This window comes from Triticum aestivum, chromosome 6B, assembly GCF_018294505.1.
Source record: "Triticum aestivum cultivar Chinese Spring chromosome 6B, IWGSC CS RefSeq v2.1, whole genome shotgun sequence".
In the NCBI taxonomy this organism is placed as follows: domain Eukaryota; kingdom Viridiplantae; phylum Streptophyta; class Magnoliopsida; order Poales; family Poaceae; genus Triticum; species Triticum aestivum.
The window spans coordinates 444,520,858-444,533,896 of record NC_057810.1 but is presented as its reverse complement, the minus strand read 5'-3'; positions in this window follow the sequence as shown (position 1 = coordinate 444,533,896).

Sequence of the window (13,039 nt, the reverse complement as noted above, 5' to 3'; positions counted from 1 at the left end):
AGGCCGCTAGGGCTTCGGCGTCTGGACAGTCGATGATCTGGTTCTTTTTAGTTAGGGACCGAGTCCAGAATTTCCTGGCTGACTCTCCAGGCTGTTGGATTATATGACTTAGGTCATCGGCATCTGGGTCGGACATATGTGCCTTGGAAGTTGTCGAGGAAGGCGCCCTCCAATTTCTCCCAGTTGCCAATGGAGTTTTCGGGCAGACTATTTAACCAGTATCTAGCTGGTCCCTTGAGTTTGAGCGGGAGGTATTTGATGGCGTGAAGATCGTCACCGCAGGCCATATGAATGTGGAGATGAAAATCCTCAATCCACACCGCGGGGTCTATTGTGCCATCAGATGATTCGATGTTTACGGGTTCAAACCCTTCTGGGAAATCATGTCCCATTACTTCGTCAGTGAAGCAGAGGGGGTGTGCGGCGCCTCTATACCGGGCCAAGTCGTGACGTAGCTCGGATGGGGCTCGTCTTCGGTTTTCGGCCCAGACGTGTTTGTGTTTGCCACATTCAGCTAGATGGACATCATCGCCCGTCGAGGCATGCCCCCATGATCCGTATATTGATCTTGTCTAACCTGCTCTCCGATACGTCTCCGACGTATCTATAATTTTGGATTGTCCCATGCTATTATATTACCCATTTTGGATGCTTATGGGCTTTATTTTACACATTTATATCATTTTTGGGACTAACCTACTAACCGGAGGCCCAGCCCGTATTGCTGTTTTTTGCCTATTTCAGTATTTCGAAGAAAAGGAATATCAAACAGAGTCCAAACGGAATGAAACCTTCGGGAGCGAGATTTTTGGAACAAACGTGATCCAGAGGACTTGGAGTGCAAGCCAAGAAGCAGCCGAGGCGTCCACGAGGGTGGAGGGCGCGCCCACCCCTACAGGGTGCGCCCCTCGGGCGGCCACCGACCTACTTCTTCCTCCTATATATACCCACGTACCCCGAAAACATCCAGGGAGCCAACAAAAAACAATTTCCACCGCCGTAACCTTCTGTATCCGCGAGATCCCATCTTGGAGCCTTCACCCGTGCTCCGCCGGAGGGGGAATCGACAATGGAGGGCTTCTACATCAACACCATAGCCCCTTCGATGAGTTGTGAGTAGTTTACCACAGACCTTCGGGTCCATAGTTATTAGCTAGATGGCTTCTTCTCTCTTTTTGGATCTCAATACCATGTTCTCCTCGATCTTCTTGGAGATCTATTCGATGTAACTCTTTTTGCGGTGTGTTTGTCGAGATCCGATGAATTGTGGGTTTATGATCAAGTTTATCTATGAGAAATATTTGAATCTCCTCTGAATTCTATTATGTATGATTGAGTTATCTTTGCAAGTCTCTTCGAATTATCAGTTTGGTTTGGCCTACTAGATTGATCTTTCTTGCAATAGGAGAAGTGCTTAGCTTTGGGTTCAATCTTGCGGTGTCCTTACCCAGTGACAATAGGGGTCGCAAGGCACGTATTGTATTGTTGCCATCGAGGATAAAAAGATGGGGTTTATATCATATTGCATGAGTTTATCCCTCTACATCATGTCATCTTTCTTATTGCGTTACTCTGTTCTTATGAACTTAATACTCTAGATGCATGCTGGATAGCGGTCGATGTGTGGAGTAATAGTAGTAGATGCAGGCAGGAGTCGGTCTACTTGTCGCGGACGTGATGCCTATATACATGATCATGCCTAGATAATCTCATAATTATTCGCTTTTCTATCAATTACTCGACAGTAATTTTTTCACCCACCATAATACTTATGCTATCTTGAGAGAAGCCACTAGTGAAACCTATGGCCCCCGGGTCTACCTTTTATCATATAAGCTTTTAATACTTTTATTTGCATCTTTACTTTTCCAATCTATATTATAAAATACCAAAAATATATTTATCTTATCATACTATCTCTATCGGATCTCACTTTCGCAAGTGGCCGTGAAGAGATTGACAACCCCTTTATTGCGTTGGTTGCGAGTTCTTTGTTTGTTTGTGTAGGTATGTGGGACTTTTGAGGAGCCTCCTACTGGATTGATATCTTGGTTCTCAAAAACTGAGGGAAATACTTACGCTACTATTGCTGCATCACCCTTTCCTCTTCAAGGAAAACCAACACAAGCTCAAGACGTAGCAAGAAGGATTTCTGGCGTCGTTGCCAGGCGGGTCTTCGCTCAAGTCAAGACATACCAAGTACCCATCACAAACTCATATCCCTCGCATTTACATTATTTGCCATTTGCCTCTCGTTTTCCTCTCCCCCACTTCACCCTTGCCGTTTTATTTGCCCTCTCTTTCCCAATCTCCTCTCTCACTTTCGCTTGCCTTTTTCTGTTTGCTCGTGTGTTAGATCGTTTACCTTGTCGTTATGGCTAGTCCTCCTATCCTTGTTATCACTCCCGAACATGAAATTCTTAATTTTAAGCAAAGGGAGGGAGAAAATTTAAAAGATGCTTGGCATAGAATTTGCAATGCTCAAAATAAATCTACTAGGAAGCTTTCTACTTCCGTATTTCTTTGCAATTTTTATGTAGGAATTACTCCTTGGAATAGATGCGTTCTTGATACCGTTACCGGAGGGGATTTCTTGAGTAGCCATACGTTTGATGCTTATAATGCTATGTTTAATTTGTTTGGCCCACCACCTCTTTTGGTTAATGGAACTGTTTTAACTTTACAACATGTGATGCAACGGCTTGAGATTATTGAAAATAAAATTGCCACTGTTGAGTTGATTGAAAATTTGGATACAAAGATTTATAATCACATTACCCAATATGGATCTAGGGTTGGAGTTACTTTGAATTTTTTTAAATAGAAATAACCTATAGTTAATGAAAAAATAGTTCTAGACTCTACAAGAATCGGTAAACTTGAGGATGTCATTACCCACTTAGGGTCGGCGTTTTCTTCCATGAAAAACACTCCAAAACCTCCTACCAAACTGCCAAATTTATTTATGTTCCTAAAAATAAGGGTGAATCTTCTATTAAGGGAAATGCGGATCTCAAATCAATAAGTGTTCATCCCAATTGTCTTTCTATCATTAAGGAACCTTTTGCTATGAATGAATTTCTTGAATTTTTTCCTAAAGATTTAATCATTGCTAAATGGGGAGAAACCCCTAAATATTATAAGTGCTCTATTGAGGAATTGAGTGCCAAAGATGGCACTACTTAGATCTATCTTCGCTTTTATGCCTAGCTAGGGGCGTTAAACGATTGCACTAGTTGGGAGGCAACCCAATTTTATTTGTGTTTTTTAATTTTGTTTCTATTTTGTAATAAATTTTGCATCTACCTTATGTTTAGATGTGTTTTTATGTTTTAATTAGTGTTTGTGCCAAGTAGAACCTATAGGATAACCTATGATGATAGTTAATTTGATTCTGCTGAAAAACAGAAACTTTGCATGCACAAAATTAGTTTTGTTAAATCACAGAAACGTGCTTTTGCGTTGATTCTTTTTTCTGTAGATCAATATACAAATTTTCCAGGACTTCCTATTTTGGTAGGATTTTTATAGTTCCAGAAGTTTGCGTTAGTTACCGATTGCTACAGACTGTTCTGTTTTTGACAGATTCTGTTTTTCGTGTGTTGTTTGCTTATTTTGATGCATCTATGGCTAGTATTAAGTGGTATGAACCATAGAGAACTTGGAATACAGTAGGTTTAACACCAATATAAATAAAGAATGAGTTCATTACAGTACCTTATGTGGTGGTTTTGCTTTCTTTCACTAACGGAGCTTATGAGATTTCCTGTTGAGTTTTGTGTTGTGAAGTTTTCAAGTTTTGGGTAAAGATTTGATGGACTATGGAATAAGGAGTGGCAAAAGGCTAAGCTTGGGGATGCCCATGGCACCCCAAGATATTCAAGAATAGCCAAAAGCCTAAGCTTGGGGATGCCCCCGGAAGGCATCCCCTCTTTCGTCTTTGTTCATTGGTAACTTTACTTGGAGCTATATTTTTATTCGCCACATGATATGTGTTTTGCTTGGAGCGTCTTGTATGATATTAGTATTTGCTTTTTAGTTTTCCACAATCATACTTGTTGTACACACCTTTTGGGAGAATCCCACTTGATTGGAATTTATTAGAATACTCTATGTGCTTCACTTATATCTTTTGAGCTTGATAGTTTTTGCTCTAGTGCTTCACTTATATCTTTTAGAGCACGGCGGTGGCTTAATTTTGTAGAAATTGCTAGTCTCCCATGATTCACTTATATTATTTTGAGAGTCTCTTAGAACAGCATGGTATTTGCTATGGTTATAAAATTGGACATAGAATGGTAGGCATCCAAGTTGGGTATAATAAAAACTATCATAGGAAGTGAATTGGATGCTATGATCAATTTGATACGTGATAATTGTTTTGAGATATGGATGTAGTGATATTAAAGTCATGCTATCTGGGTGATTATGAATTTAATGTTTGTGTTGAACTTAGCAAGTCCCGTAGCATGCACGTATGGTTAAAGTTGTGTAACAAATTTGAAACATGAAGTGTCCTTGGATTGTGCATCCTTACGAGTGGCGGTCGGGGGACGAGCGATGGTCTTTTCCTACCAATCTATCCCTCTAGGAGCATGCGCATAGTGCTTGGTTTTTGATGACTTCTAAATTTTTGCAATAAGTATATGAGTTCTTTTGACTAATGTTTGTGTCCGTGGATTATACGCACTTTTACCTTTCCATCATTGCTAGCCTCTTCGGTACCGTGCATTGCCCTTTCTCACCTTGAGAGTTGGTGCAAACTTCACCGGTGCATCCAAACCCCGTGATACGATACGCTCTATCACACATAAACCTCCTTGTATCTTCCTAAAAACATCCACCATACCTACCTATTATGGCATTTCCATAGCCATTCCAAGATATATTGCCATGCAACTTTCCACCATTCCGGTTATCATCATTACACGCATTACTATTGTCATATTGCCATTGCATGATCATGTAGTTGACATCGTATTTGTGGCAAGGCCACTTTGCATAATTTTTCATACATGTCACTCTTGATTCATTGCCCATCCCGGTACACCACCGGAGGCATTCATATAGAGTCATATCTTGTTCTAGTTTCGAGTTGTAATTCATGTGTTGTAAATCAATAAAAGTGTGATGATCATAATTATTAGAGCATTATCCCCAAAAAGAAAAAAAAGAAAGGCCAAAGAAAAAAAAAGAAAGGCAAAAGAAAAAAAAAGAAAGGCCCAAGAAAAAAAGAAAGAAAATAAACAAAAAGGGGGCAATGTTACTATCTCTTTTCCACACTTGTGCTTCAAAGTAGCACCATGTTCTTCATGTAGAGAGTCTCATATGTTATCACTTTCATATACTAGTGGGAATTTTTCATTATAGAACTTGGCTTGTATATTCCTACGATGGGCTTCCTCAAAATGCCCTAGGTCTTCGTGAGCAAGCAAGTTGGATGCACACCCACTAGTTTTCTTTTGTTGAGCTTTCATTCATTTATAGCTCTAGTGCATCCATTGCATGGAAATCCCTACTCCTCATGTTGACATCAATTGATGGGCATCTCCATAGCCCGCTGATTATCCTCGTCAATGTGAGACTTTCTCTTTTTTTGTCTTCTCCACACAATCCCCATCATCATATTCTATTCCACCCATAGTGCTATATCCATGGCTCACGCTCATGTATTGCGTGAAAGTTGAAAAAGTTTGAGATTATTTAAGTACGAAACAATTGCTTGGTTGTCATCGGGGGTGTAGAATTTTGGAGCATTTTTATGTGACGAAAATGAAGCATAGCCTAACTATATGATTTTGTAGGGATGAACTTTCTTTAGCCATGTTATTTTGAGAAGACATGATTGCTTTGATTAGTATGCTTGAAGTATTACTATTTCTTATGTCAATATGAACTTTTATTTTGAATCATTTGGATCTGAACATTCATGCCACAATAAAGAAAATTACATTGAGAAATATGCTAGGTAGCATTGCACATCAAAAATTCTGTTTTTATCATTTACCTACTCGAGGACGAGCAGGAATTAAGTTTGGGGATGCTTGATACGTCTCCAACGTATCTATAATTTTTGATTCTTCCATGATATTATATTACCCGTTTTGGATGTTTATGGGCTTTATTTTACACATTTATATCATTTTTGGGACTAACCTACTAACCGGAGGCCCAGCCCGTATTGCTTATTTTTTGCCTATTTCAGTATTTCGAAGAAAAGGAATATCAAACGGAGTCCAAACGGAATGAAACCTTCGAGAGCGTGATTTTTGGAACAAACGTGATCCAGAGGACTTGGAGTGCAAGCCAAGAAGCAGCCGAGGCGGCCACGAGGGTGGAGGGCGCGCCCACCCCTACAGGGTGCACCCCTCGGGCGGCCACCGACCTACTTCTTCCTCCTATATATACCCACGTACCCTGAAAACATCCAGGGAGCCAACGAAAAACAATTTCCACCGCCGTAACCTTCTGTATCCGCGAGATCCCATCAAGGGGCCTTCGTCGATGCTCAGCCGGAGGGGGAATCGACCATGGAGGGCTTCTGCATCAACACCATAGCCCCTCCGATGAGTTGTGAGTAGTTTACCACAGATCTTCGGGTCCATAGTTATTAGCTAGATGGCTTCTTCTCTCTTTTTGGATCTCAATACCATGTTCTCCTCGATCTTCTTGGAGATCTATTCGATGTAACTCTTTTTGCGTTGTGTTTGTCGAGATCCGATGAATTGTGGGTTTATGATCAAGTTTATCTATGAGAAATATTTGAATCTTCTCTGAATTCTTCTATGTATGATTGAGTTATCTTTGCAAGTCTCTTCGAATTATCAGTTTGGTTTGGCCTACTAGATTGATCTTTCTTGCAATAGGAGAAGTGCTTAGCTTTGGGTTCAATCTTGCGGTGTCCTTACCTAGTGACAATAGGGGTTGCAAGGCACGTATTGTATTGTTGCCATTGAGGATAAAAATATGGGGTTTATATCATATTGCATGAGTTTATCCCTCTACATCATGTCATCTTTCTTAATGTGCTACTCTGTTCTTATGAACTTAATACTCTAGATGCATGCTGGATAGCGGTCGATGTGTGGAGTAATAGTAGTAGATGCAGGCAGGAGTCGGTCTACTTGTCACGGACGTGATGCCTATATACATGATCATGCCTAGATAATCTCATAATTATTCGCTTTTCTATCAATTGCTCGATAGTAATTTGTTCACCCACCGCAATACTTATGCTATCTTGAGAGAAGCCACTAGTGAAACCTATGGCCCCCGGGTCTATCTTTTATCATATAAGCTTTTAATCTACTTTTATTTGCATCTTTACTTTTCCAATCTATATTATAAAATACCAAAAATATATTTATCTTATCATACTATCTCTATCAGATCTCACTTTCGCAAATGGTCGTGAAGGGATTGACAACCCCTTTGTTGCATTGGTTGCGAGTTCTTTGTTTGTTTGTGTACGTATGTGGGACTTTTGAGGAGCCTCCTACTGGATTGATACCTTGGTTCTGAAAAACTGAGGGAAATACTTATGCTACTATTGCTGCATCACGCTTTCCTCTTCAAGGAAAACCAACGCAAGCTCAAGACGTAGCACTCTCTTTTCCAAATCGCGTCGCAGGTCATGTGTATATCTCCGAGATGTTGTATTTCTGTTTGTTCGGTGAGGTATTCGGCTTGAGGTGTCGCTTTGTCCCGGCCACGTGGTGGTCGTCAGCCATACTGTACCTTGGTAGGACGGGTTCCAGCACCTTGTCATCGAACTATGGAAACAGTTTGCGCTTCGGGTAGCTTTTGGCTGGGCGCTCGAGGCCATATTCCTCGGCTGCGAGGACATCAGTCCATATTTCATTTAGCAGATCTTGATCAGCTTGAAGCTGTTGCTGCTTCTTTTTCAAGCTTCTTGTTTTGGCAATTAGCTGACGCTTAAAGCGTTCCTGTTCGGCGGGCTCTTCAGGTACGATGAAATCTTCGTCACCGAGGCTAACCTCGTCCTCGGAGAGCGGAAGGTAGTTGCTATCCTCGGAGTATTCGTTCGCGGCCTGTTCGCCAGGGCTGGCTTGCCCATCCTCCCGTTCCTCCTGTTCGGAGGTCGGCTCAACGGGGTCTTCATTGTTTTCGGCACCGTCCGGGGTGTTATCCTCTTCTGTGACGGTATTACTGTTTTTGCTATGACGTGGCTTAGAGCGGCGCCGCTGACGTCGGTGCTTCGGCTGTATCTCAGGAGGTTTATCCTCGACTGGATTTTCATCATCACCGTTATTTCCTTTGGGTGTATCCACCATGTATATGTAGTACGAGGAGGTGGCTGTCCAACGCCCTGTAGGCGGTGGTTCTTGCTCCTCTCCGGCATCGTCGTCCATACCGTCGATGTCTTTGGAGTCGTAATCAATCATGTCGGTTAAGTCATCGACAGTGGCTACAAAGCGGGTGGTAGGTGGGAAACAAAGTTCTTCATCACCCGCTTCCCATTTGAGCTGGACATAGTTCGGCCGAGAATCCCGTAACAAGGAGAGGGATCTTAACGAGCTTAACACGTCGCCAAAAGGCGAGTGTTGGAAAATGTCCGCGGAGCTGAACTCTAAGACCGGCGCCCAGTCAGGTTCGATGGGCGCGGATGCACGCGGTCCGGAGTCTATGGCCGGAGACAAGTCCGAGGTTCCGGAGACACAAGCCCAGCTGGATGTTGGGTCTGTGTGCGGCTCGAGCGCCGCTGAGTCTGCAGCCTCCGCGTTGGTGTTGAGCTTCCCGTCTTCGGACGACGCAGTTTGCTCCGGCTCTAGGGCCAGGGCGGTCATAGGCGCTAGCTCCTGTGCACGGCTAGATGATAGATCTAGGTCATATTCATCGTGGTGGCCGAGGACTACCGTCATGGGCTCGAATCCGTCGTAGATCAAGTCTCCGCGGTTATCGGCCACAAAATTCAGGCTTCCAAATCTGACCTGATGGCTAGGGGCATAGCTATCGATCTGCTCTAGATGGCCAAGCGAGTTGGCCCGCGGTGCGAAGCCGCCAAATACAAAGATCTGTCCGGGGAGGAAGGTCTCCCCCTAGATTGCATTGCTGTAGATGATTAATGAAGCCATCAAACCTATCTTCGATGACACAGAGGAACTCTCAGTGAAAGCACCAATGTCGGTGTCAAAACCGGTGGATCTCGGGTAGGGGGTCCCAAACTGTGCGTCTAAGGCTAATGGTAGCAGGAGGTGGGGGACACGATATTTACCCAGGTTCGGGCCCTCTCTATGGAGGTAATACCCTACTTCCTGCTTGATTGATCTTGATGAATATGAGTATTAAAAGAGTTGATCTACCACGAGATCGTAATGGCTAAACCCTAGAAATATAGCCTACGAGGATATGATTGTTGTGACTAAACCCTAGAAGCCTAAACCCTCCGCTTTATATAGACACCGGGGGAGCTAGGATTGTACAAAGTCGGTTACAGAGAAAGGAATCTTCATATTCGAATCACCAAGCTTGCCTTCCAGCCAAGAAGAGTCCCATCCGGACACGGGACGAAGTCTTCTATCTTGTATCTTCATAGCCCAACAGTCCGGCCTACGCATATAGTCCGGCTGTTCGAGGGCCCCTTAGTCTAGGACTCCCTCAGTGAACTACTCCCTCCTCATCATGGAGAGCGCCGTGATGATGAAGATGGCCACTGGTGATGATTCCCTCCTCCGGCAGGGTGCCGGAACAGGGTCCGATTGGTTTCTAGTGGCTACAGAGGCTTGTGGTGGCGGAACTCCCGATCTAGGTTTTGTTCTGGAGGTTTGGGGATATATAAGAGGTGTTTGCATCAAGAACAAGTCAGGGGAATCCACGAGGGGCCCACAAGGTCGGGGGGTGCCCCCACCCTTGTGGTGGCCTCGGGACTCCTCTGGTGCATCTCCGGTACTCCGTGGGCTTCTTGTGGTCCAAAAACAATCGTCAGAAAGTTTCAGGTCAACTGGACTCCGTTTGATATTCCTTTCGTGCGAAACTCAAAAACAAGGAAAAGACAGAAACTCGCACTGGGCTCTAGGTTAATAGGTTAGTCCCAAAAATCATATAAAATAGCATATAAATGCATATAAAACATCCAAGATAGATTCAAAAATTATAGATAGGTTGGAGACATATCAAGTATTCGCAAGCTTAATTCCTGCTCGTCCTCGAGTAGGAAAATGAGAAAAATAGAATTTTTGATGTGGAATGCTATCAAGTGCACAAGTTTGACCAATGATAATTTCAATCACTTTTTCTAGCATCATTATATATCATAACAGTAGCTCATATCATAAAACTTCTCATGATCAAGTAGCAAGTTATTCACATGTTAAAGCATAGATCATAAACTTTCTTGAAAACTAACAAACTATGTTCTTAGTCATTGAACAATTGCAATTCATCTTATTTTTAGGAAGGATCTATGTAAGAGCTTTGATTTAGCAGATCCCACATATTCAACTATCATATAGTCTTCCATGATTGCTACCACTCAAAGCATATTTTTAGAACAAATAGCATCCATTGAACACAGAGAAAGATAGGGGCTTAGTGTTTCGCCTCCCAACTTATTTATCATGTAGATAATTGTCAACAATAATAATTCCTGATCAAATATATTTGAATGGCCATATATGCTTAGATCTTTCCCCATCACATGATGCTTGTCAACTAAAGAGTAGGTTGGAATGAGAATGAATACTACTGACTCTTACATAAAAGTAAAAGATAGGCCCTTCGCAGAGGGAAGCAGGGATTTGGAGAGGTGCCAGAGCTCGAAGCTTTTAAAACAGAGATGAAAATAATTTTGAGAGGTATGCTTTCATTGTCAACATAACAACCAAGAGTTCCCAGTATCTTCCATACTAGATACATTATAGGCGGTTCCCAAACAGAAAGGTAAAGATTTTACTCCCCCTCCACAAACAATCACATTCCATGGTTGGTCCGAAACAACGGGTATCGTCAAACTATCAACAATCCTGGGGGAGTTTTGTTTAATTTATTTGTGATTTTGTTTTGATCTTTTGATCATAAGACTAGGCATACCAGCCACTCTCTCGTGAATGATAAGTGAATAGAAACTCATCGTGAGAATAACCCACCTAGCATGGAAGATACTGACAGACCCTAGTCGCTACATGAGCGATTTGGGCATACGAAACAGATTATTATTTGAAGGTTTAGAGTTTGGCACATGCAAATTTACTTGGAATGGCAAGTAAATACCGCATATAGGTAGATATGGTGGACACTCATGGAAGAAACATGGTTCAAGGATTTTGGATGCACAAGCAGTATTCCCGCTTAGTACAGAAATTTTGGCTAGCAAAGGATTCTAAATAGCAAACACCACATGTTGGAGGATCCATAACAATATAACTTCTATATAAATATACCCAAACATAACTCATTATGTTGTCTTCCTTGTCCAACTTCAACTAATTTGCTCAAGTTTGAAAATAATTAATGGGGCTCACAATCATAGAAGATGTCCAAGATAGTATATTTATATGTGCAATCTCTCTTCCTTCAATATTCTTTCATGAATTGTTCAAGTGACCAATACAATTTTTGCTAACTTTCAATAATTTACCACCTCTACTTCTTATATGTGAAGTCATTACTCCCCATGGTATAAGCATATGAAACATTTATAATTTCGGATTTATGATATTCAATTCATTCAACCATTTACTCATAGGATATAAGTGAAGCGCACGAGTAAATGACAAACTACTCCAAAAAGATATAAGTGAAGATCAATGAGTAGTCAAATAATTAAGTAGCTACGTGAAGACTCTCTCTCTCATTTAAGAATTTCAAATATTAATATTTTATTCAAACGGCAAGCAAAACAAAATGAAATGACATTCCAAGGATAGCACATATCATGTGAAGGAGCAAAAACTTAGGCTCAACCGAGGCTAACTGATGATTGTTGGTGAAGAATGGTGGGATACCAACCGGGGCATCCCCAAGATTAGATGCTTGAGACTTCTTGAAATATTAATTAGGGATGCCTTGGGCATACCCAAGCTTGAGCTTTTGTGTCTCCTTAATTCCTTTCATATCATAGTTTCCCGCAATCTTAAAAACTTCATCCACACAAAACTCAATAAGAACTCATGAGATAAGTTAGTATAAATCCATGCAAAACCTTAGCATTCTCTACTATATAAAATCACTAAAATTATTATTTGATATTGCCTACTAAATGCCTCTGCATATTTAACACTCCTATCCTCAAATTGAATCATTAAACAAGCAAACATATGCAAACAACGCAAACATAACAACAATCTGTCTAAACAGAACAGTCTGTAAAGAATGCAAGAGGAATCATACTTATTTAACTCAAAAAGTTCTGAAAATTTACCACACTGTAGATAAGTTGTCATAGCATTATCACATTCTGAGTTTTCTAGGGAATTTTGCAATGGCGACAAACTTTCTATTTTGAAACAACAACTCATATACTTGCAAATTGTGCATGGTGAAGGCTATGCTTGACAGTTTTATTGAAATAAAATATACAAAACCTTATTCTAAATAACAGCAAGAAATCCTAATAAAATAAAATGACGCTCCAAGCAATACACATATCATGTGGTGAATAAAAATATAGCCTCAAGTAAATTTACCGATGAACAAAGACGAAAGAGGGGATGCCATCCGGGGCATCCCCAAGCTTAGTTGCTTGGGTATTCCTTGAATATTACCTTGGGGTGCCTTGGGCATCCCCAATCTTAAGCTCTTGCCACTCCTTATTCCGTAGTCCATCGAAACTTTACCCAAAACTTGAAAACTTCACAACACGAAACTCAACAGCAAACTCGTAAGCTCCGTTAGTATAAGAAAGCAAATCACCACTTAGGTACTATTGTGAACTCATTCTTTATTTATATTGGTGTAATATGTACTGTATTCCAACTTCTCTATGGTTCATACCCTCCGATACTACTCATAGATTCATCAAAATAAGCAAACAACACATAGAAAACAGAATCTGTCAAAAACAGAAAGAGTCTGTAGTAAT